We start from the raw sequence: 20829 nt of genomic DNA, 5'->3' as shown, positions 1-20829 counted from the left end.
TGGCTCCATCCCCAGCGGCGCCTGCCACCTGCCCTCCTTCTGCTTTGCTTGGTCGCTTTCTCCGTCATTCTGATCTGCATGCGAAGGGACACAGTGTGCTGTCATCGACACCCCCTGTTGACTGAGGACGCTGAGGGTCCTTGGGACCGCGTTGGTCATGGGGACTTCCTCTTACAAAGCGTCTGGTCCCCGTCGCCTCGTCCTCTCCCGTGCTGTTGTCCTTACCTATTCCAGAGCCATCCCAGAGTGCACTAAGGACACCGGCTTTGTGGGAAACACTTTGCACACGTGTGATCTCTGTGGCTTGTGTGCTTTCTTCTTCCCTTTCCCCCAACGCTTGATATGAAAATGTTCAGACCTCAAAGAGCCCGTGAGGGGCTCCGCACAGGCACCCCACACTCCTCCACTCCCACAGCCGGCACTGAGCACCCTTGCTTCTCCCCACCTCTCTGCCTCCAGAAGCCCGTCTTCTTTCTCGATGCGTTTTGAAATACGGGGCCGAGCTGGGCGTGCACTGCCCCGGACACTGCCCTTGTCCATGTTCCCCAGACGCCAACGTTTGTTCGCGGCTCCTCGTTCCCTGCTCTGGCAAACGTGACGCCCAGCACGGTGCGCAGGTCTTGGGGCTGCCGTCCAGCATGTTCCAACGAACGGGAGACAAAACCTGTCCAGACTCAGAGCCCCGTCGGTGCCTTCACGCCCATGGGGCATCCGCAGACACGACGTCCTACAGGGCTCCACTTACACAAAGACCTAACCAGCAAACCCTTCTCTGCCAGGGAAGATCGGAGAAGGGAATCGGAGTGATTTTCGTTTACCTGTCGGACCCTGATGTGGGCCCCTTCCCCTGCGCGTCCTAGCCGTGAGCGTACCTTCCTCTGCGGGGATCTGTTCCAACTGTTGGACTGGTTTTTCAAAACCGCGTTCGAGTTCTTCATGCGTCCCGGACACCAGTCCTTTGTCAGATACACGTTTTGCGAATATTTTCTCTCAGTCTGTGCCTTTTGCCGCTTCATTTCCCTAATGATGGCTTTTGTTTTTAATTTCATTGAAACCTAATTTATAAATGCTTTTCATTTATTGTATCGCTTTTTATGTCCTGGGAAACCTTCCTCAGTCCCCCGAGTGGTGAAGACCCTCTTCTGAGCTTTATGTTAAACGCGTTACAGTTTTCGTCTTCACCTGGCGGCGTGAAATCACCGCATCAGCGTAGGTCAGTCTCCGCAGCGTGGGTTCTGTTCTGTCCGCCTGAGCGAGGTCTCGCGTTCCCCTGGGGCTGGTTCCTCCACTTTGCTCTTGTCTTTCCATGTTGCCTTGGATATTCCAGTTCTTCGCGTCCTCCCATCAGTTTTCGAGTCGGTTTCTCCATCTCTAACAACAACAAAGCTCCTGATGTCATGACAGTAGGATTGTGTGAATTTATGGTCCACAACGGGTTACAGAACTCTGGGGAGAGCTGTGCTCCCGCCCTCACGGTGGTCCACCCACACGTCCACCACTCCCGATGCCCTCCCTTCCTTCCAGAAATCTGGACCTCCGCCTATTTCCCTCCGGTCTCAAGAACTTGATTAGTATTTCTCCAAGCACAGGTCAGCTGCTGGTGAATTCTGTAGCGAAATGTCTTTCCTTCGTCTTCATTCTTGAAGGATATTTTTGCTGGATATAAAATTTGGGGTTATTTTTGTTGTGGCACTTTAAAGATGTTGTACTGTCTTCTAGATTTTATTGCATTTAATGAGAATTCAGTGGTCATCTGGAATCATTAGTCCCTAGATTTGGTTGCTTTCAAGATTTTGCCCGTATGTTGGTTTTCACAAGTTTGACTATGATGTACCTGAGTGTATATTTCATTGTATTCCTCTTGCTGGGGTTACAGTGAGTTTCTTAAATCTGTAAACCTGTGTCCTTGATCAAAGTGGGGAAGGTTTCAGCTGTTGTTGGTCCAAATACTTGCTGTGCCTTGTTCTTACCTTCCTCTCCTCTGTGACCCCAGTTATACACATGGTAGACCTTTTGACATTGTCTTGGAGATCCCTGAGGCTCTGTTAATTTTCTTTTCAATCTTTGCCTCTCTGCTTTCAGATTAAATTGTTTCTATTGGTTTGTGTTTAAGTTCACTGATTTTTTTTCTCTGTCATCTCCACTCTATAGCAAATTCGCTGTGAAAATCTAATGAGTTGTTTAATTTCACACGTATTTTTTTTTTAGTTCTAAAATTTTCATTTGCTTCCTTTTTATAGTTTTTACTTCTCTGTTGAGATCGTCTGTCCTTTCACTTACTACAAACATAATGCCTTTAATGTTCTTGAGCATAGTGAAATAGCTCCATGGAAATCCTTGTCTTCTGCTTCCAACACCTGGACCACACACGGTTGGCCTCTGTTGGTTGTCTTGTCTCTTGGGAGAGTGTCATGTTTTTCTTGTGTTGGGGAGTTTTGGATTGTACCTGGAGGTTGTGAGTGACCTGTTTTAGAAACTCTACATTCCATTACATTTCTTCCTTTATGTTTCCACATAAATCTTAGAATCATCTTGTTGATTTCAAAAAATCTGCTAGCATTTTGATTGGAATTGCATTTATTATTTTTTTTATTAAAGATTTTATTTATTTATTTGACAGAGAGATCACAAGCAGGCAGAGAGGCAGGCAGAGAGAGAGGAGGAAGCAGGCTCCCTGCTGAGCAGAGAGCCCGATGCGGGGCTCGATCCCAGGACTCTGAGATCACCACCTGAGCCGAAGGCAGCGGCTTAACCCACTGAGCCACCCAGGCGCCCCTGGAATTGCATTTAATCCATAGATCAGTTTGGGAGGAATGGACATCTTTATGCAAGTGAGTCTCCCAATCCATGGACGTGGTATATCCCAACATTTATTTGGCTCTTATTTAAGTATTTTCCATGCCGTTACACAGTTTTCTGTGTAAAAGTCTTGCATGTCTTTCATGAGATTATTCCTAAATACTTGATGTTTTCTGATGTTTCAAATCATATTGATTCTTTTTTTTAAAGATTTTATTTATTTATTTGACACAGAGAGAGATCACAATCAGGCAGAGAGGAAGGCAGAGAGAGAGGGAGGAGTAGGCTCCCTGCCAAGCAGAGAGCCTGCCGTGGGCCTCAATCCCAGGACCCTAGGATCATGACCTGAGCCAGAGGCAGACGCTGAACCAACTGAGCCACCCAGGCGCCCCACAAATGACACTGATTCTTAAATTTCATGCTGTATTTGGTTTGGAGACATTGAAATGGCACTATTGGGGATCTCTGACTCAGGCCCCCACCCTGCTGAGTATTAGCTGAGTAATCTTGGGCAGATCTCAAAACTTCTATTTTCTTATCTGCAGAGTAGAAGCTGTGCCCATGTATTGGATATTTATTGAGTTTTTAACCCTCAGCATCCAGCCTCCCTTCTTTTTTGGCTTATGTTGCTCTACTTATCTTCCAGGGTCAGGATGGTTCTGACCTCCAGGGGTGGGCATACAGTTCAGCCCATCTAATCAGAGGATCGGTCCCCCTGGCTACCACGATTGGCGTGTGACCCACTTGCAGACAGTGACTATGTACTCTAGGGCTGTCGGAGGGGAATCGGACACTCACTGCCTCTGGGCTAGAACCAGGAGGGCTTGATGCTAGCATCGGGGTGGCTATCTCACTACTACCAGGGGAGGATCAGCCAGCAAGAGGCCAGGACTGCCAGGGGGCTTTTTAATGACATGAGCCAGACATTCCCTTTCTAGCTTTGGTCCATCTGGGCTAGGTTTTTTGTGGCGTGCCCCCAGAAGGTCCTGGCCATGAGCAGTCAACTCCAAGGATCTGGTTTGACTTTAGGGCTGAACTTGGTTGCTGATGTCCTCCACCACCCTTCTACTTCTTGACAAATTAGAGCTATGATCAGGGCAAGTGAGGAGAAGTGAGGGTCCCATTTAACTTTCACAGCAGAGGGGTGCCACTGCACATACCATCACAAGGAGCGTGGTGTTGGGCCGCTGGGTTCAGATCCCAGTTCCTCCATATCCATATAGCTGGTTTCTCCTCACTTTCCTGGCCTGCCATCTCTGTGGGTTAGGGATAATTCGGCCTCCCTCAGAATTCTTGTAGGGAGTAGAATTCGACAACATATACAGACCAACAGCCTGGCACATGGTTTGCCCTCAAGACAACTCAACTCATTATCATCACTGCCACCTCAGGCAAGATATGAATGTCCTATGGCTACTGTAACAAATAACCAGAGGTATCTCAGCTGGAGATCCTAATGTGATTATATGTGCAGAGACCCCGTTCAAATAAGGTCCTATTTACAAGTTCCTGGTAGATGTGTCTTGGTATGGAGAGGTACAATTCACCACCACCATCATCACCACCACCACCATCACCATCACCATCATCAACACCATCATCACCATCACCATCATCACCACCATCACCATCACCACCATCACCACCATCATATTGTTTCACCTGAGGACAAGATCCATTTCTTCTTTGTGTGACTGTGGTGCCTGCCACCTGGCCTGATGTACAGCGAGTGCTCAGCAATGTCTGTGGGGTAAATGAAAAAAATTAGCATATGAAGCTCCAGCTCCCTTCTGTGTTCTTCATTTGAATACTGGCAGCATCATGTAGTGAGTTAGATGTTGGGACCTGTGCCATCTCAGCTCACTCCTCATGACAGTCAGCACTGAGGCCAGGTGAGGAAGTGAAGGCACAGGAGAAACCAGGCCCAGAAGTAGAGGAGGAGCTGGGATTCGAAGAGGCTCCGAGTGGCGTGGAACCTGTGCTTCATTTCCACCAGGGAGCTGGAGAAGACCGGCCTCTGCACCTCCCCCTCAGGCTCAGGACCCCAGAACACCCGCCAGGACAGCGAAGACAGAAGGGCTTTCAGGACTTCAGAGGAGGCGTGCACCCCAGCCGCTCCGATAAAGCAAAGCAGGCATTCAGAAATCAAAGCAGGGGACCTGCGGCGGGAGCAGAGAGCACTGTGTGAGTGCTTTGTGCTGGAACCGGTCCTGAGTGCGTGCTGACCGCCCAGCATGCGCCAGGCACCACCATCTCCCAGGGGTGCCTTTGCGAGCCAGACTCACACTTGGTCGCCAGCCAGTCACTGGCTCTGGTCTCTGGGGTCCGGGGCTCAGGGCTCCATCCAGAATGCTGAACGATCCGGTGAAGAAACCAGCTTTCCCAAAGACGTGCTTCTTAGGAACAAAAGCAGCCCTCTCCCGGAGCAGCCCATACGCCGGCCGGCTCAGGGAACGTGGTTAGCGCAAGTCCCTGGTGCCGCACATGAAAGCACCCCATCCCGCTCAATTCCGGACGAGCATCCTCCCTCCAAATTATGAGAGCGGAAACGCAATATTATTTTAGGACTCGCCTCCGCATAATAGCCGAGGAGGGCAGCGAGAACAATCCAGCACTTACATCAAACACAAACAAGCCTGCTCTGCTCGCCCGGCCTCTGCCCCGGAAGGGGATTTGGCATCGAGGTCCTGGGTCTTTCTGGACAGAGCCAGTCACGGCCTGGATGGACCTGAGGAGGGGGTGTGAGGAGACCAGAGACCCTGCACGGGAGGCTGCAAAGGGCTCCTCGGGCCCCCGGACACGGCCCCTGCCCCTGCCTCAGACGGAAGCAAGGCAACTCTTCTTTGTCTCTGCTTTCTGACGCCCTCTGGGCTCCCCTTCTCTGAGGACGCAGCTCAGTCATCAGCAGGGGGGAGCCAGGGGAGCGCATGGCGGGGAGAGTGTGACCAGAGGAGAGCACGGCCCTTGTACTCCAAGAATCGGAAGGCTAGTCTGTCCATTCTCCTCCTCGGGGGACAGTGGGGGGTGGCCCAGCTTCGGGCTGACCTCCAGCCCTCACCCAGGAGTGAGCCCTTCCCCCAGGTGGGCCGGACACCCAGCACAGGCGTCTCTCCTGCAGCAAGGGCCGCCGCCTGCTGGGGGCCCACAGACAAGTCACCCAGCTTTCCGAGCCCTGGTGCCGCTTCCACCACAAGGACGCCCTCCTGGCTGGTTTGAGGCTGGTGCGAGGACCCAGGAGCACACACAGCCTGTGACCTGTGTCCCCACATATCCCTGACCTCAGGGGTCCCTCTCTGGCTGAATCACACCAGAGCCCACCTGCCCAGCCCTGCCCGGCCCCCGCGCGTCGAGGAATCACACCCGTGCCCAGCGTGCAGGGGACAAGCATATGACGTGCAGAGAGCCACGCTGCTGGACCAAGGGCTCTGCCTTCTCCCCCGGCTCCTCGCAGCCCTCGGCCCGTAGGCTGAACTCAGTCTGTAAGGGTGGCCCTCCGATCAGCCGCTGGCCCGGGGTCTCCAGGCGGGGGGTACAAGACGCAAGCCGTGCGGGAAGCACGTGGGGATGGAAATCGGACACAGCGGGGCTTACCGACAGCCCCTGCCCATCACTGTGTGACCTTGGACAACTCCCTTGGCCCCTCTGACCCTGGCCTTCATCTGCTGGTGGAAAGCTAACGCCACAGCCCACGTTCACATAGTGTCCCCAAGCACGTGGACGTTCTCATGCCGATTGCTCAGGGCGACACTGTCCCACCGCTCTGACTCAGATGACGGAGCAGGCATGCACGGGGCTGGGCAGACTCTAGTTGTGGGAGGCCCCGGGAAGCTCAGCCCCGGCCCCAGCTTCCAGGGACTCAGGTCCAGTCACAACAACCTGCTTCCCCCGGTGTCCCCGGAGACCACACTGCCCGCCATGCCACCTGCCCCGCCCTGTCCCGGGACAAAGTCACGAAATGGAAGAATGTTCCAGAAAGTAGCAGGGTGTGAGCTCTCCATGTCCCACATCCGGCCGGCCCTGGGCATCCAAACTTGACAGCTTGCTGAAGAAAGCGTATCGTCTCGGGTCCTACGACATCTGGTCTCGATGGGCGCTGCCGGCCCGTGTGTGCAGCTACCGTCGTCCGCCTGTTCTCACCACGGGCGCCCCAGTCTCCCAGGGCGGTCCGAGCAAAGGACCACAGATCAAGAGGGTCAAGAAGAACAGAAATGGATCCTCTCCCAGTCTGGAGGCCAGGAACCCAAAATTAAGGTGTCATAGGGTCCTTCCGCCTCCCCCAGCCTCTGGGGCCCCAGTCTGGGCTCCAGTCTCTGCCTAAATGCCACGTGGCCTTTTTCTCTGAGTCTTGGTCCTCAGTCATCTTCTGGAAGGACCCCGGTCACGGCTCAGGACCAATCCTAGTGTAGTGTGACCTCATTTCCCCTGGTCACATCTGCAAAGACCCTATTTCCAGATAAGGCCATGTCCAGAGCTCCGGGGGTTTGGCTCAACTAGGTCTTGTAGGGGACATAGCTCGACCCATGACACAGTGCTTGTCTCTTGGCGAATGGAAGGAGATGACAGATCTCATGGGAGCTGCTCTGAGCCATGCTTTGTTGGGTCTAGGAGGGGCTCAGAGAGGAGACACGAGACCCCAGCTCTTGGGGGACCACAGGCTGAGGTCCCTAGGGACCACCTCTCCCAGGTCTCCACCCCCCTCCAGGAGAGAAGGGAGTAGACACTGGGGAGAGCAGCATGTGAGGACAGAGATGACCTCTCCCTGCTCTTGGCTGTGTCCCAGCACCGGGAACAGGGTCCCCACGTGTCTGCAGAGCCACGGGCTGTGTGCCTAGCCCTCCCCTCCTTGTGCCACATGTCCCCAGCCCTCCTTGAGAGGTAGGAACAGTCACCCTGAGCCCCTCTGAGGAGGAAGCTAGGTCGAGAGAGTTCAAAATGTGCCCGGGTCCCCAAGGCTAGATTGGTGTTTCCACGTGGAACCCCATGACCTCCTATACCCTGCTGTTCCTTCCTCTCTGGAGATGGAATGATCACCCGGGGTCACCCAGCAAAGCAGCCTCAGAGCCCAGACTCGAGGCATAGCCGGTCCAGCCCCTCCCCTGACCTCAGTGTCCTAGGAGCTCACGTTCCTCCAAATCTGATCACCTGGAACCACAGCCGGAGACACGTCCGCTCTGTGAGCTGGTCCGAGGGGCACTCAGCACCCAAGACCTATCTATGTACAGAGTACAGAGCGGCCCAGTCAAGAAACTGGTCCCCAGCGCCCGGGGCCGCTCCAGTCGCATGTCTGTGCCATCCAAATATCTAGTCCCTGCTTAAAAAAAAAAAAAAAAAAATGACATCACTTGGGCCTGGAGCCCGGTCGGCACAATGCCCCCCGTGTCCTGCCCCGAGAGTCCCTTGACCCCTGTGACTCTGCATGATCTCAGACACCCAGACCCTCGGCCACACAGCCCTTTAGGGGGCCAGCTTCCTGGGGACATCAGCCACAAGAAGACAAACTTCCCTTAGGGGCAGCCACACTAGGCTCTCAGCCCTCACCCCTAACACCCACATGGAGAAAAACACTGGTGGGGGTTCTGTCCCCCACCGCCTATAGAATGTTCTAGATCCTCTGCTCCAGAATGAGCTAGAAGCTGCTTATGTCTGTTTGAAGACATCCCTGGCCCCCTTCTACTTTTTAAGAAAACTAGGTCCTTTGCTCTCTGTAGAATAACAATCAGGACGACGGGAAGGAGGAGGAGGGGACGAGGAAGAGGAGGAGGACCCACGGGGGTCTTGTTGTGCACGCGCACTGGGCAACACAGCATCTCATTCAACCCTAACGTGCTCGAGGCGGAAGCTCCAGGATCAGAGACGCTAACGTGTCCTGAAACCCACACGCATGGGCAGCGCGCCTCACACACAGGACTTGACCGTTCAAAGGGCTTGGCACACGTCCAGGAGTGCGCCCCTCTTAACCTTGTGAGAGGGGCCAGGCAGGACTGACCATCCCCACGTGCCGGACGGGGGGAAACCTAAGCTCCACGGGGTGGGGTGGCTGGCCCAGCCTCCAGTCGTGCTGCTGGAGGCAGGACGCAAGTCCACGTCTCACTCGTGGCGGGAAGCTGGGCCACGGCCGGCACGGGTTCACCGTCTCCCTCGGAGCATGCTGGGCTTGGGGGGCTGGCGCTCCTGGTTCCTGCTCTTCTGGGTTGTTGAACTGTGAGCGACCCCGCCGGCTGCCCAGCACCCACCCTGGAGCGGGGCTGCTTACTCCAGGTCAATTTGCGATGCTTGATTTGGGGTTCGTGGAAGCGTCGGTATACGCACAGCGGGTGTCAGACGTCGGCTGGGAGCACACGCACACATGCGCACGCACAGAGAAGTGGCCTCGTGTCTATGTGTCCCCGCACATGTCAAATGCTGATCTGTTGCTAGATGTCTGCGTGAAGACGTGACCAGGACAGGCTTTGTTGAAACAAAGGCAGAGAACGCAAATGTCTGCAAGAGGGACGAGGACTCCTGCAAAACCGCTCATTGTTACCAACAAGCTGATAGTTAGAGAACCTTAACGCCAGAACCCAGTAGGTGTTACCTAGTTCAATCCCGTGGTTTCACAGATGGGGAAGCCAGACCCCAGGGGGGGACGAGGCAATGGAACCAGTGTCACTCAGAACACGGGTGCCCAGGCTGTTCCTGCTGTTGAGCTCTCCGCCCGCACCCATACCAGCTGGAGCTCGGCACCTCTGCGATATTCTGTGGTGAGCAAGGAAGGCGGGAAATAGGAGCAGTCTTTGCAGGAGAGAATTTGGGAATAACAACATTGATACCACAATCACCACCAGCCTAACCATCACCGTCACCACCACCGTCATCAACCACCATCACCACTAATTATGACCATCTATCACCACCACCACCTCCATCAGCACCATCAGCACCACCATCACCACCTCCATGACCACCCCCCCCACCATCACCACCATCACCACATCACGCTCACCGTCCCCACCACCGTAGCTCTCGTCACGGAACACAGGGGCAGTCTGCTGGCTTTGGTCACTTCAGCAATTGACACACACCCTTTTATTGAATCACTGTGACAACTGCGTGCGTTAGTCTCCACATAGTACCTCCAGTTTTCACAGGCACAAGACAAGAACACAGGAACACAGACAAGAAATGTGATTTGCCCAAAGTTGTGCAGCTGGTGAGCAGGGGTTGGCCTCCCCCGCTGCCTACAGTCACTCATCGCCAGAGATGCAGGGGCTACGGCATGTGGGGTGTCTCCCTGTGACAGTGGGAATGTGTCACAGGATGGGGGGGAGTAACATGAAGCAAAAACACCTCGAAAGGGAGCAGAGCAAGACAGCATGGGGGCAGTCGTCAAACTTGCCAGCAAGACGAGCCGGTGGAACCCCTGCCAGGGCTGGTGGGGAGCCCACACAGAAGGCCTTCTTGGCTCCTCAGCATCCACGCAAAGTGGAAACTCCCCCCGGGAGCTGGTCCAACTCTAGCTGCATGCCGAGCTCTCTCCCTCTCCTGGGGCCTCAGTTTCTTCATCTGTACCAGGAAAGGTCTGGACCAGACAGACTCCCCCGAGAGTCTTTCTGGCCCCAGCATGCCCAGGTGCTGAGAAGTGCCTGTGTCATGTCGTCACGCCAGTATCAAGCCTGGAATCCTCCCTGGCGGCGGGGGCATCTGGAGCTTGAGAGAGAGAGAGAGAGAGAAGACCTCAAGTGTCCAAGAGGAGATGCGCACGTGGTGAGGGACAGAAGGACAGATTTCGGCCGTCCGTGGTGCCGGGAGCCCCGCATGGGGCCGGGACCATCGGAGGTGTGTAGCGTATGAGAACGAGGAAGACCCGGCATCCCAGGTCCATTAGAGGTGGCAGCCACGCAGACGGGACACAGGTGCAGGACACAGGGGGATGTGCGGCGCCGCCCCCTTGGCATCTGCAGGATGGCCTCGTGAGGCAGCGGCTTCTGAGTGCGTCTGAGGATGAATGGGGTGTGTGAGGCCACAAGGCGGGCGGTGGGGAGACGAGTGCGGGGTCAGCGAGGTGTGGTGGCCTGGGGGCCTCAGGGTGATGCGCAGCAGCCCCGCAAGGCCGGAGTCGAGGTGGGGAAGGCAGGCGGGAGGAGGGATGGGCCCCGGCCTGGAAAGGCAGCTCGGAGCTTGGTGGGGAGAGGCCTCAAGTCTACCCCTGGGTGTGCAGGTCACCCTGTGGGCACTCGGAAGCCATGGGGGCTGAGAGCAGCGCATGACCATGTTCTAGAAAGATGGCCCGCGGTGCTCGTGGACATTTCCACAGCAGGAAGGACGCAGTGCTGTCACTGACCCACGTTTGCAGTTGCCACGTGATTGGGACTTCGGGAAAAAATGGCCACGTGGCACGCTGCTGGGCCCGGCCACGCTGGTTCTCAGCAGCTTCTTCTGTGGCCTGGAGGTGAGCTCTCGTGCCCGGGCCCGGCAGTGACGCGGTGACTCGGTGTTCCAGAGCCTATGTCCGCAAGGCAGAGATACTGTATCTGCTCTCGGGAAGCAGCTGGCGGCAAGACAGCCCAGGGCCCTGAGAGCAGTCCCCTCCCCCAGACCCCGTGGCCGCAATAGTGCCAGCTCCGTGGGCGTGGCCGGGACGGAGCAACGAGGCAGCTCCTAGCGAGCCGCAGGGTGCTTACCGCCACCCCCAGCGCCTGGGCCAGGTGGCGGCCACGCCCCCGGTGTGACCAGGCCTCGGTGCCCACTCCTCTCAGCGGAAGGGCGGCCTGGGAGGCGGGAGGGCTGAGCACCCTGCCTGATGGGTACTGTCCGCCCCGAGGGCTGGGGTGGAACAGGTTCTGAGGGACAACCCTGTCCTTCGACATTCCCCCTGCCGCTGCTCCTGGCAGGGGTGGGGAGTGATGGGACAAGCGCGGTTTCCTTTAGTAAAGTCGGAGATTTTGTGGGCGCGTCTGTGTTCTCGCTAACCTCATGAAACGAAACAAGCATCCAGGTGATCGTCTAGCCCTGCGCGGGGCTGTGTCCCCCAGCACTGTGGCTGACCGAGGGCTGGACATGCAGCAAGGGCTAGGGACGACACAGAGGACAAAGTGTTCTTCTCTGGCTGTTGTGATGGGGGTCTGTGGGGCAGGGACCCTGCATTCCCACTCACCCCTGTGCTGAGCACCTGCTGGGGGACACAGGTGGGGGCTGCCTCCAGGAGACGCAGTTGTGCAGGTCCTGGGACGGAGGGGCACATGCTGGAGGTGGGCACAGGCGCCCTGTCTCGGGACTATTCTGATGACGACTAAGTCACGACCACTGTGGAGGTCTGGGGACACGTGAAGGACACAACTCGGCACCCGGGAAATGTGCTGACCGTGGTTTTAAGAGCCAGCATCCGTGAGATTCTGAACGCAGGGTGCTGGTTGTCCGTAACCCAACGGGCCTCCAGTGACAGGGATCAGGAAACTGAGGCATGGGGTGGGAAAGCCCCTCACCACGGCCTGCGGGGCTGTGCACCCAGAGCTCTGCCGTGGCGTGTCTCAGACAAGCCCCCAGCCCCGCACAGCGGAAGCAGCTCCAAGGGCTGGAAACATTCACGGGCTGAAGCCGCTGGGGCCGTGGGGCCTGCCGCCGCTGGAGCCCACACCCTGGAGAAACAGTGGAGACGTACTGGCCTCCCGCTCGTCCTCACCCACGGGATTCTCCCCGGCCGTCCCCGAGCTCTCGTCCATTCATTTCCTCCACAAACGGGAGTTTTCTGTGCCAGTCCTGACGTGGGCACCGAGGGCGCAGGGTGAGTGGGACGGAGCTCCTGCTGCTGGCTCAGACATCTGGAGCCCCAGGAGGGGTCGGTGTGAACATGCTTGCACACATGTATGTACACATGTCCATGCACACGCTCCCATGTGTGCACACGTACCCACGGACACACAGTCTCACATGTGCCCTCACACGCATGTGAACATAGCTGTACACACACACGCTCACACTGGTAAACACACTGGCACACACACGCGTGAACTTGAGGTCAGGCCACCTACCTGCAGTTGTCCCCTCCTGTCCTGGCCCCGGTGTCCTCCTGGAGGAGGTACTCTTTCCAGCACCGCCCGGGGGGAGGCAGCAGCACCCCGGGGCGCCAGGCAGGGCTGAGTGGGGGCATCAGGGACAGCCTGTGCTCTGACCCAGGGCTGCCCGACGTCTGCCGATGTCCGGAGAGGGCCTGGGCTCAGTGGGCTGGTTCCAGACCCAGACCGGCCCACTCTGTGCCCAGACGGGGGCCCCCACGCGCCTCTGCAGGTGGGACACCCCGGGGCCATCAGCCTATCGACGTCCAGTCAGAGACTCGCAAATGTCTGATCACTCGCCTGTGACCCCACGATGCCGTCCGTGGGGCCACTGCAGCAGGTGGTGGAGATGGAGGCCCCGTGGCTCTCTGATGTCGCCCACTGGAAGAACTGGCTTGAGTCTGGGGCCCGAGCAGGATGGATAAGCCATTTGGAGAGAAAATGATCCCAGGGAAGCTTGCCACATTTTTTCTAGAAGAATGTTGGAAGTTTTGGTGGCCAGGTATGGAAAAAGAAACCTCTGGACACTGAAGTCATTCACGGCGGGTGGGGCGGAGGCGTTTACACAGGCACAGCTGGCGAGGGCACGCCGTTCGCAGAGCCGGGCCTGCGACAAGGGCCAGTTGTGTCCGCCCGCCTCGGCCAGTCACCCCGAGCAGCACGAAAACACACATCAATGCGCCTTTGACAGCGGGTCCTTCCTCATGGGCTCCGAATCAACGGCCACGCTGAGCAAAATGTAAATTTGTAGTTATCCCTCGGAGACATAATTACAGGAGAAAAACAAGGACAGTGGCATTTGGACCAGGACAGCTGGGTCCTTTCCTAATGCCAGGCTCGGAGTTGGGGCGTCGGGGACGCAGGGTGGGAGGAGGCGGGGCCCCGAGGCCCCGAGGCCAGGGCTGAAGGCCGCCGTCCTCCTCCTTCCTGCCCGGGCCTGCCCGGGGCACTGCCATTCCTTGGGCCGCGCACAGATCTCTCCACCCGGGCCCTCGCGCGGCAGCCACCCCATGAAAGGGCCCATTCATGCACCAGGCCGCTGGCTTGGGTTCCTGCAGCCGAGCCGGCCCCCACGGCCTCTGTTTTCCTTTCATTAGAAGGATTCCCATATTGAAGGCCCGCAGGAGGCTGAGTCCAAGGTGCTGTGCCGAGTGCCGGGAGGCACACGGCTGCCCGTGGGTCCTAGCGCTTTCACGAACGGGTCTGACGTACCAGCCCAGAGGGGAAGACTGAGGGTCAGGTCCCGTGGCTGCCAGACGGCAGAGTTGGGGACTGGACCTGAGCCAAGCTGCCCTGTAGCCCTGCCGGGAGGAGCTCAGGAAATGCGGGTGTCCTGAGTCAGTGTGTAGGTCAGGGAGGGCTTCCTGGAGGTGGAGGAGTGATCCCGGGAAGGGGGATAAGGTGGGTTGTGGGCTCTGGCAAGTTCTGCATGCTCAGACTCCCTGCCAGCCCTTGGGTCCCGTGGCCTGGGCTGGCCCACACGTGGGAAAGCGTGTAGGTGTTGGTGACATGTGGGCGGAGCATCTCTGTGTCTGTGTGTTAGGCCCTCCTCAGGAAGGGTGCCCTTCTGTCTCCCTTTTTGCTCACAAACGGGACCATTTGGAAGACAGGAAGACAGGGACAGAAAGCATCGGCCGGGGTCTGAGTCACGCGCCACCGTCAGTCTGGAATGTCTCCTTGGAAGGGTTCGCTGGGCTCTGGCCCCACCCGCCACCACTCACCCAGCCTCACTCCCTCCCTCCCGCCTCCTCCCTCTCTCCCCTCCCATCTGCCACCCCCAAGGCTGCAGACCCCCCAAAACATAGAGGGTCTTCCGTGTGGCCACGTAGGAGCTGGTGCTTTGCCTTTCGTGGGTAGAGAGTGATTCCTTTCCACGTGTCTGTTCCTTTCTGTGCTCTGGAGCCTGCACGGTTTTTCCCAGAGGCCCCAGACCTAGGGTCGGGGCGCTGAGGGCACAGCAGGGCGTCAGGGCAGGATTGCGTCTGCCGTGGGACACGCCCTGGCATCATGAGGTCACTTGCCCCTCCTCCCTCAGACCCTGCCCTTGCGCCCAGCTTCCCCAAGACCGCCCAGAGACCCCCAGCCACTGTCAGGAGGAGCGGGAGCTGTCTCATCATGCCTCGGGGGGCCGGCACTGCCCTCCTGGCCGCTGCGTTCTCCCTGAGCAGTGGCTGGGCGGTGAGGCAGGAGCCCAGAGAGGTTGCTGACTTACCCAAGGACGGGCAGCTACCAGGGAGCAGGGGACGGAAGCCAGGCCCTCCGAGCTGCCGGGCTCCTTGGCAAGTTCTGCCAACGTTGCTTGTGTTCCTGACGTGGGTTCGGGGAGCCCAGTGTCCAGGCATCGGGGATCGCTGCACAGATAACTAGCTCTGGAGGGGCCGGGCCTCTCGTTCCTAGAAAGGTCCCAGGTCCCAGGTGCTTCTCTGTTTGCTGGCAGCTGTGCTGAAGGGCAGCTCAGTGTGACAAGGCCCCCACCCCCCATCTGCCGGCCAAGACACCCAGGCGGCAGCCTCTGGGAGGCTGTCCCCCTGACCCCCAGCCCTCACGGCTGTGCCATCAACCTGGGCTCCGCAGGGAGCCAGCAGGCATAAGAGCCAGCCATCCGGGGCCCGGAAGGGGCTGTCCCACTAACTCGTGGGTCCTTAGGAGGGGTTCCCTGCCTTCTCCAGCTTCAGTTTCCCCATCTGGCAAATGGGCCTAAGGGACCCGAGGGAGCCCACAAGATCACACGTCCATCTTGCCACGAAAACTCCCAGGAGGGAGCAAACATCCATGTGCCACATCCCAGGTCAGAAGTCCAGACTCCCAGGGATGAATATCTGGGCCTCAGGGGTCCCACTAGGTCCAATGTGGCCCCACACACAGGGCAGGGGCAGGACGTAGCTTTCAAGGTGTGAGCCCATCTGGAGGGATGGGTGTCCAGTGCCCAGGCGCTGTCGGAGTCAGGCTGGTGCGGCCATGTGACGCTATGTCCCTGGAATTTGCCGGACGCTTCTCACTCCTCCCACCCCTGCTCTGGCTTTGAGGACGTGGTTTCATTTTGACATCAGGCAGAAGTCAAGGAGATGACTCAGGAGCGCTGACTGGCTTTCCCGGCACGCGCAGGGGCCTGGGGAGCCTCTGCCCCCTTGAGAGCAGCCCCTAGCGGGTGGCAGGCCCTGGCCGGCAAGGGGGCTTGGCCACGGAAGGGAGTGGGACTTGACGTCTGTCACTTTGGGCAAGTTGAGTCAGCACCCCTGCTGGGGTGCCGGTGGAGAGCAGGATCCAGCACAGATACCCAGTTTCCAACCGTTACTGCAAAGGACCAGGGACTCCCCGGGCAAGACCCCGCCCACCCACGCCACCTCCCTGGCACCCTGTACCCATGTCTCCCAGTGGGCAGCTCCTCCTGCCAGGGGTATATAAAGGTCATTGTCAGGCTCTGGGAACTGGGAGGAGGGGAGGGCGCTGCCTGTGGGGGGCCGGGGGACTGCTGGGCTCCACCCCAGGAGACCATGCCCCCGCCACATTGCTGACATTTGGGGCCAGATAATTCTCTGTTATGAGGCCATCCTGTGCCTTGCAGGAGGTCTAGCAGCCTCTCTGGTCTCTGCCATCATGGCCCCATAGTTGTGACCACCAAAAATGTCTCTGGACACTGCCAAATTGTCCTCTGGATGGGGCATAGTCACCCCCAACAGAGAATTGCTGGGTTCTCCGAAGCAAGTGGGCCTAGAGCCTTGGAGCAGGAGCTCCGGGCGACCCGGTCTCCCACCAGATGGCTCAGCTCCCAGCTCTGTCGGCCAGCCGCCCTGGGGCAGGACAGGCATGTTTGGAACAATCCCGGGAGATGGCAAGTGCAGCAGCCCACCTCTGAGGATGTCCCTCAGCACCTGGACCAGGTGGGCATTGCCAGCCCAGGGTGGGCATGGGCGTGGCACTGAGTCCTCTGCCGACCCTCACACCAAGGGGCATCCAGGTACACCAGGGGCTGGGTGCACACACACACACACACACACAGAGTTCAGAAACCGTGGACTCTCTTAGAAACAAGGAGAGGCCGGTGAGAAGGTTTGCGGTGAAGCAAATACCATCTGGGAACTTGGTCTGAGCCAGGGGACCCCATGCTAGAAACTTTAGGAAACCAACTTGATTGAAATACCGATTAACTTGAGGGGGGCTCTCAGCCCCTTCCTGTGCCGATTTCCATGGAAAAGGAGATCCCAGGACCCAGAGGCCCAGAATGATGCCCCGGAAATGTGAGCTGAGGCTTGGGCTTTCTGAGTGCCAAGCAGGACTGGGCGGCGGGGGCCTCTGGGTCCCTAACCCGTTGTTCAGTTCCACTTCTCAAATCCAAGGCAGGGATTTCTGGAACCTCGTTCCAAGGCTGTAATGAACAGCCACGGGGAAACTGACTTCGATGCGCACTGTATTCTAGCTTCTCCTACAGCTCAGAGCCCCTCCGGCTGGTGCAGACCACGGTGCCCGGTGCCAGGCGGAAGAGGGGGGCCAGCCACTACCTTCCAAGCTGGCCTGCAGGACTCTGGGCCAAAGGCCCTGTGTGTCACCTATACCTTACTTTACATGATAAAGGTATTCCTAAGGGGGTGTGAAATTTGAACTTGGGTTAGTTAAAGCTTGCTCGCAGGCTCTCGAGACACTGCTCACAGGACCAGTTCTGAACGATGCCGTTCTACCACGTGAAGACCCACCCCCGCCCCCCAGCACACAATGTCCCGGCTCAGAGGCTAGGGCTGTCCGTGCCCTGGGGTCCTCTGAAGTGGAGGAGAGAGGACTGCTGCTCTCAGTGGGTGTCCCCCTGACCTTGAAAGGACCCACAGGGCCACACCGGTGACCAGCCAGTGTCCCATGCCCTGAGCTCTGTGGCCTCGGCAAGGTCCCTTGCCTTCTCTGGACCTTGATGTCCTCCTCTGTGAAGGAAACCATGGGACATTAGACACGCACGGGTCCCCCCACTCTGCGGTGTGCATAGTCCCAGCTCCCCCCATCTGTGTTCCAGAATTCACCAGGCCAGTCTGTGACAGGCCCGAGGCCAAGCAGGTGCCAGGCGATGGGTGTGGCATGACCCCCCCCCCCCAACATCAACCCTCCCTGCGAAAGCACAGGGGGAAAATGCCTCATGCGCTGGTCCCTCGGAAGGGCTGGAGAAGGAGGCCTGGAGGGGGTGGGGATGGAGGAACTATTGGGAACCACATGGATACACCGAGGCCCGCAGATCCGACAATAGTGCTCTACCCAGCGGGGCCATGGAGCACCAGAGGGCTGCCAGCTTGGGGTGGGCTGGGGGCGGGGGGCGCATGAGCCCTGGTTTGATGGCTGCCTACCTTACCCATCAGGGTCCCCATCACTGGAGCGCGTCCCGTGAAACAGACACCTAGGAAGAGCGGTGCTAAAAATAGCTGGGGGGCAGGGGGTGGACGTTTGTAACCGAAGCCGGCTGTGCCTGGGGGCCGACCCGCGCGCGCTGCCCAGGGCTGGGCCGGAGCACCCAGCCGCCGCCGCCGCTGCGAGCGTGTTCGCGAGGATTGGTCCCGCGCGCGGCCGGACCTGGGAAGCGGGTGGAGGCTGCTCCCCTCCTCTCCCCACCCCGCCCGCAGGGGCAGAGCGCGGCGCAGCGGCGGCGGGGCGGCTCGGTGCCCGGCGGGCGGGCGGCCCGTCTGCGCGGCCCGGGCGGCCTGCGGTCGGGATGAGGATTGCCTTCCGCGCCCAGAGCGCCGGGGCCGCCGCGGCCGTGCCGGGAGCTCGATCGTGCCCGCCTGCGCGGCGAACGGAGCGGGGCCCTCGGAGCGGGAGGTGAGTGTGGCCGCGCCGCGCCTGGGTAGTGCGCGGGGACCGGGGCTTTCGCCGCGGGTCACCTGGCTGCCCGCGACCCGCCACGTCCCGGGCGCCGTCGGCGGCGCGCCCCGGCAGGGCCGGACGACCCTCCCCGCGCCCCCGACCCCGCTCGCCGGCCCCGGACGCGCCGCGCCGCCAACGCCAGGGCGCGCCGGGGGCTCGGCGGGGGCAGCGGCGCTGCGAGGCCGGCCTCCACCCTGCCCAGCGCGGCTCGCTGAGCCCGGCCCAGCTCCGCGGGGCACTTTGCAAAGTGCAGCCAGAGTACCCGGGGCTGCGTGCCCGCCGGGGCCGCGGAGCGGGGCCTCCGGAAAGCCGGGCCTCCGGGCAGCAGGGCCGGGGCGGGGGCGCGCGGGGCCGCGGGCCGGCTCATTCATTGCGGGCTGGAGCAGCTGCACCCCCCCCCCCTCCCGCAACAGGCCCTCCGGCCGCCTCCTCCGGGCTGTCCCCGGGCGTGCCGCCCCAGGCGCTAGCCGGGACGAGAGCTGGCAAGGCGGCAGCGGAGGCAGCGCGCAGGCCAGGGTGGGAGCCTGGGGCGGCCGGGGGCTCCACGCCGCTGCGCGCCTGCCTGCGGGGAGGCCACGCGGCACCCACACCCGGCCCGCGCCCCTGACCGGCTGGGCGCGCCTAGGGAGTCGGGCCGGAGGAACCCGTGGGGCCGCGGCGCCGCGCGGCGGCGGCCGGAAGGGAAGGCCGGCGGGGCTCACGGGGACTTCCCGCGGTCACCCAGACACTGCCCCTGCACCTGGGGCCAAGGAGGCTAGGGGTTCATAGGGACACACTGGGCTTCTCTTGGACTGGCCTCCCGCGCCCTGGCGGTGACTGAGACCATTAACTCCTTCCACACCAGCTCTCGAGCAGCGCCCGGTGCCGGGTGGGGACCGTGCCACGTGTAACTGTGCGGAAGCCTCATATCACCAGATAGTGGAACCCCGTGTTGTGGGTCAAGAAACCAAGGATCAGAGAGGTTGGGTGACTGGGCCAACGCTGCACAGCCAGCGGGCAGCAGAGGCTGCTGACTCCTATCCGCCCGTCACACGGACTCCAGTCCAAGGCTGCCTGCTGGTCGAACACATGTGACTGAGCCCTCTTCGTGCCCCACCCTGTCCTAGCAGCCCACAACTCACCAAAGCCCCTGCGTCCCTGAGAACAAACACGATAAGCAGGTAAAATGCCAGGAGTGCCGGCCGGGGGTGGGGAGGGTGGGGAAGCTGGGGCAGGGCCACAGGGTGCGGAAGGGCCACCCCTGAGGGGTCCAAGGAGGAGGGCGTCCTCCGGGTGCCATGTGCCCAGCCTGGCAGGTTCCAGAACCACAGGGCAGAGCGTGCCGAGAGCCTCACCTGGGAATGCAAAGAGGGAGGAGTGCGTCTGAGGCCAGAAGAGAGGCTGGGCCTCGTGAGGAGAGCCCACTGCCCCTACAGCGTCGTGGCCTGGGGAGCGTGGGTGAGGGTATGGCTGGAACCAGGGGCAGTGCAGAAGCCAGCAAGTGCTGGGAATGCAGGGTCAAGGAGAACTCAGAGGTTCTTCAACTCCCTCATCAGTGCTCCATTCTCCACCAGACCCTGCCTCCAGATGACTGCCAGTGCTTGCATACCCCCGGCGATGGGGACCTCACCCTCTATCACACTGTCCCATCCCACGGTCCCGCCCTTGGAATAAGCTGAAGGTTAGGAGAAGAAGGCTCTGTTGCAGGTTGAGGGGAAAGCCTCCTACCTGTGGTTTCTGTCGACTCTGGTCCTGTCTCCCTGAGCAGCACACAGCCCATCGGGCTAATGCTTACACACCATTGCCTTTGGAGAATGTTAATAGAGAGATTATGTCCCCCTGAAGCCTAATCTTGTCAGGTCCTTGGCCCTTTCTGACTTGACATTCCAGGTCAGGCACCGTCCTGCCTCCCTCCCTGGGATAAAGTCAGTGGGTCTCTTCCCTGGCTTCCCATTTGCAGAGCACCAGGGTGGCCTGGAAGCAGAAACCTGTTCCCACCTCCTTTCTTCTGGAACCTCGCCACCGTTGACGGTGCCAAAGACGCATGTGCTTCTTGACATCAGTTCACACTGTGGATTCCTCCGGAGCCTGGAGCCTTCCGAGCCAAGCCCCACCCCCACCTTCCTCCAGGCTCTCACCGTTCCCAGGATTCAGTTACCCGTCTGCTTCCTCGTCCAAAATG

General features: G+C 59.3%; 1 protein-coding gene across 1 annotated transcript in view; it reads left to right on the top strand.

Annotated features, from left to right (window-relative positions):
- The first annotated feature begins 18503 nt into the window (after positions 1 to 18503).
- The window catches only part of ZNF469 (zinc finger protein 469), a 39985-nt gene continuing 37659 nt past the window's right edge, over positions 18504 to 20829 (top strand). Inside the window, exon 1 of the mRNA XM_047711722.1 lies at positions 18504 to 18623. The gene's annotated coding sequence lies outside the window, so the exon portion shown is untranslated. The remainder of the gene's footprint in view (positions 18624 to 20829) is intronic.

The sequence above is a fragment of the Lutra lutra genome, chromosome 17 (genome assembly GCF_902655055.1).
Source record: "Lutra lutra chromosome 17, mLutLut1.2, whole genome shotgun sequence".
Classification (NCBI taxonomy): Eukaryota; Metazoa; Chordata; class Mammalia; order Carnivora; family Mustelidae; genus Lutra; species Lutra lutra.
Note: the sequence above shows the minus strand (reverse complement) of the source record. Positions and strands in the feature narration are given on the sequence as shown.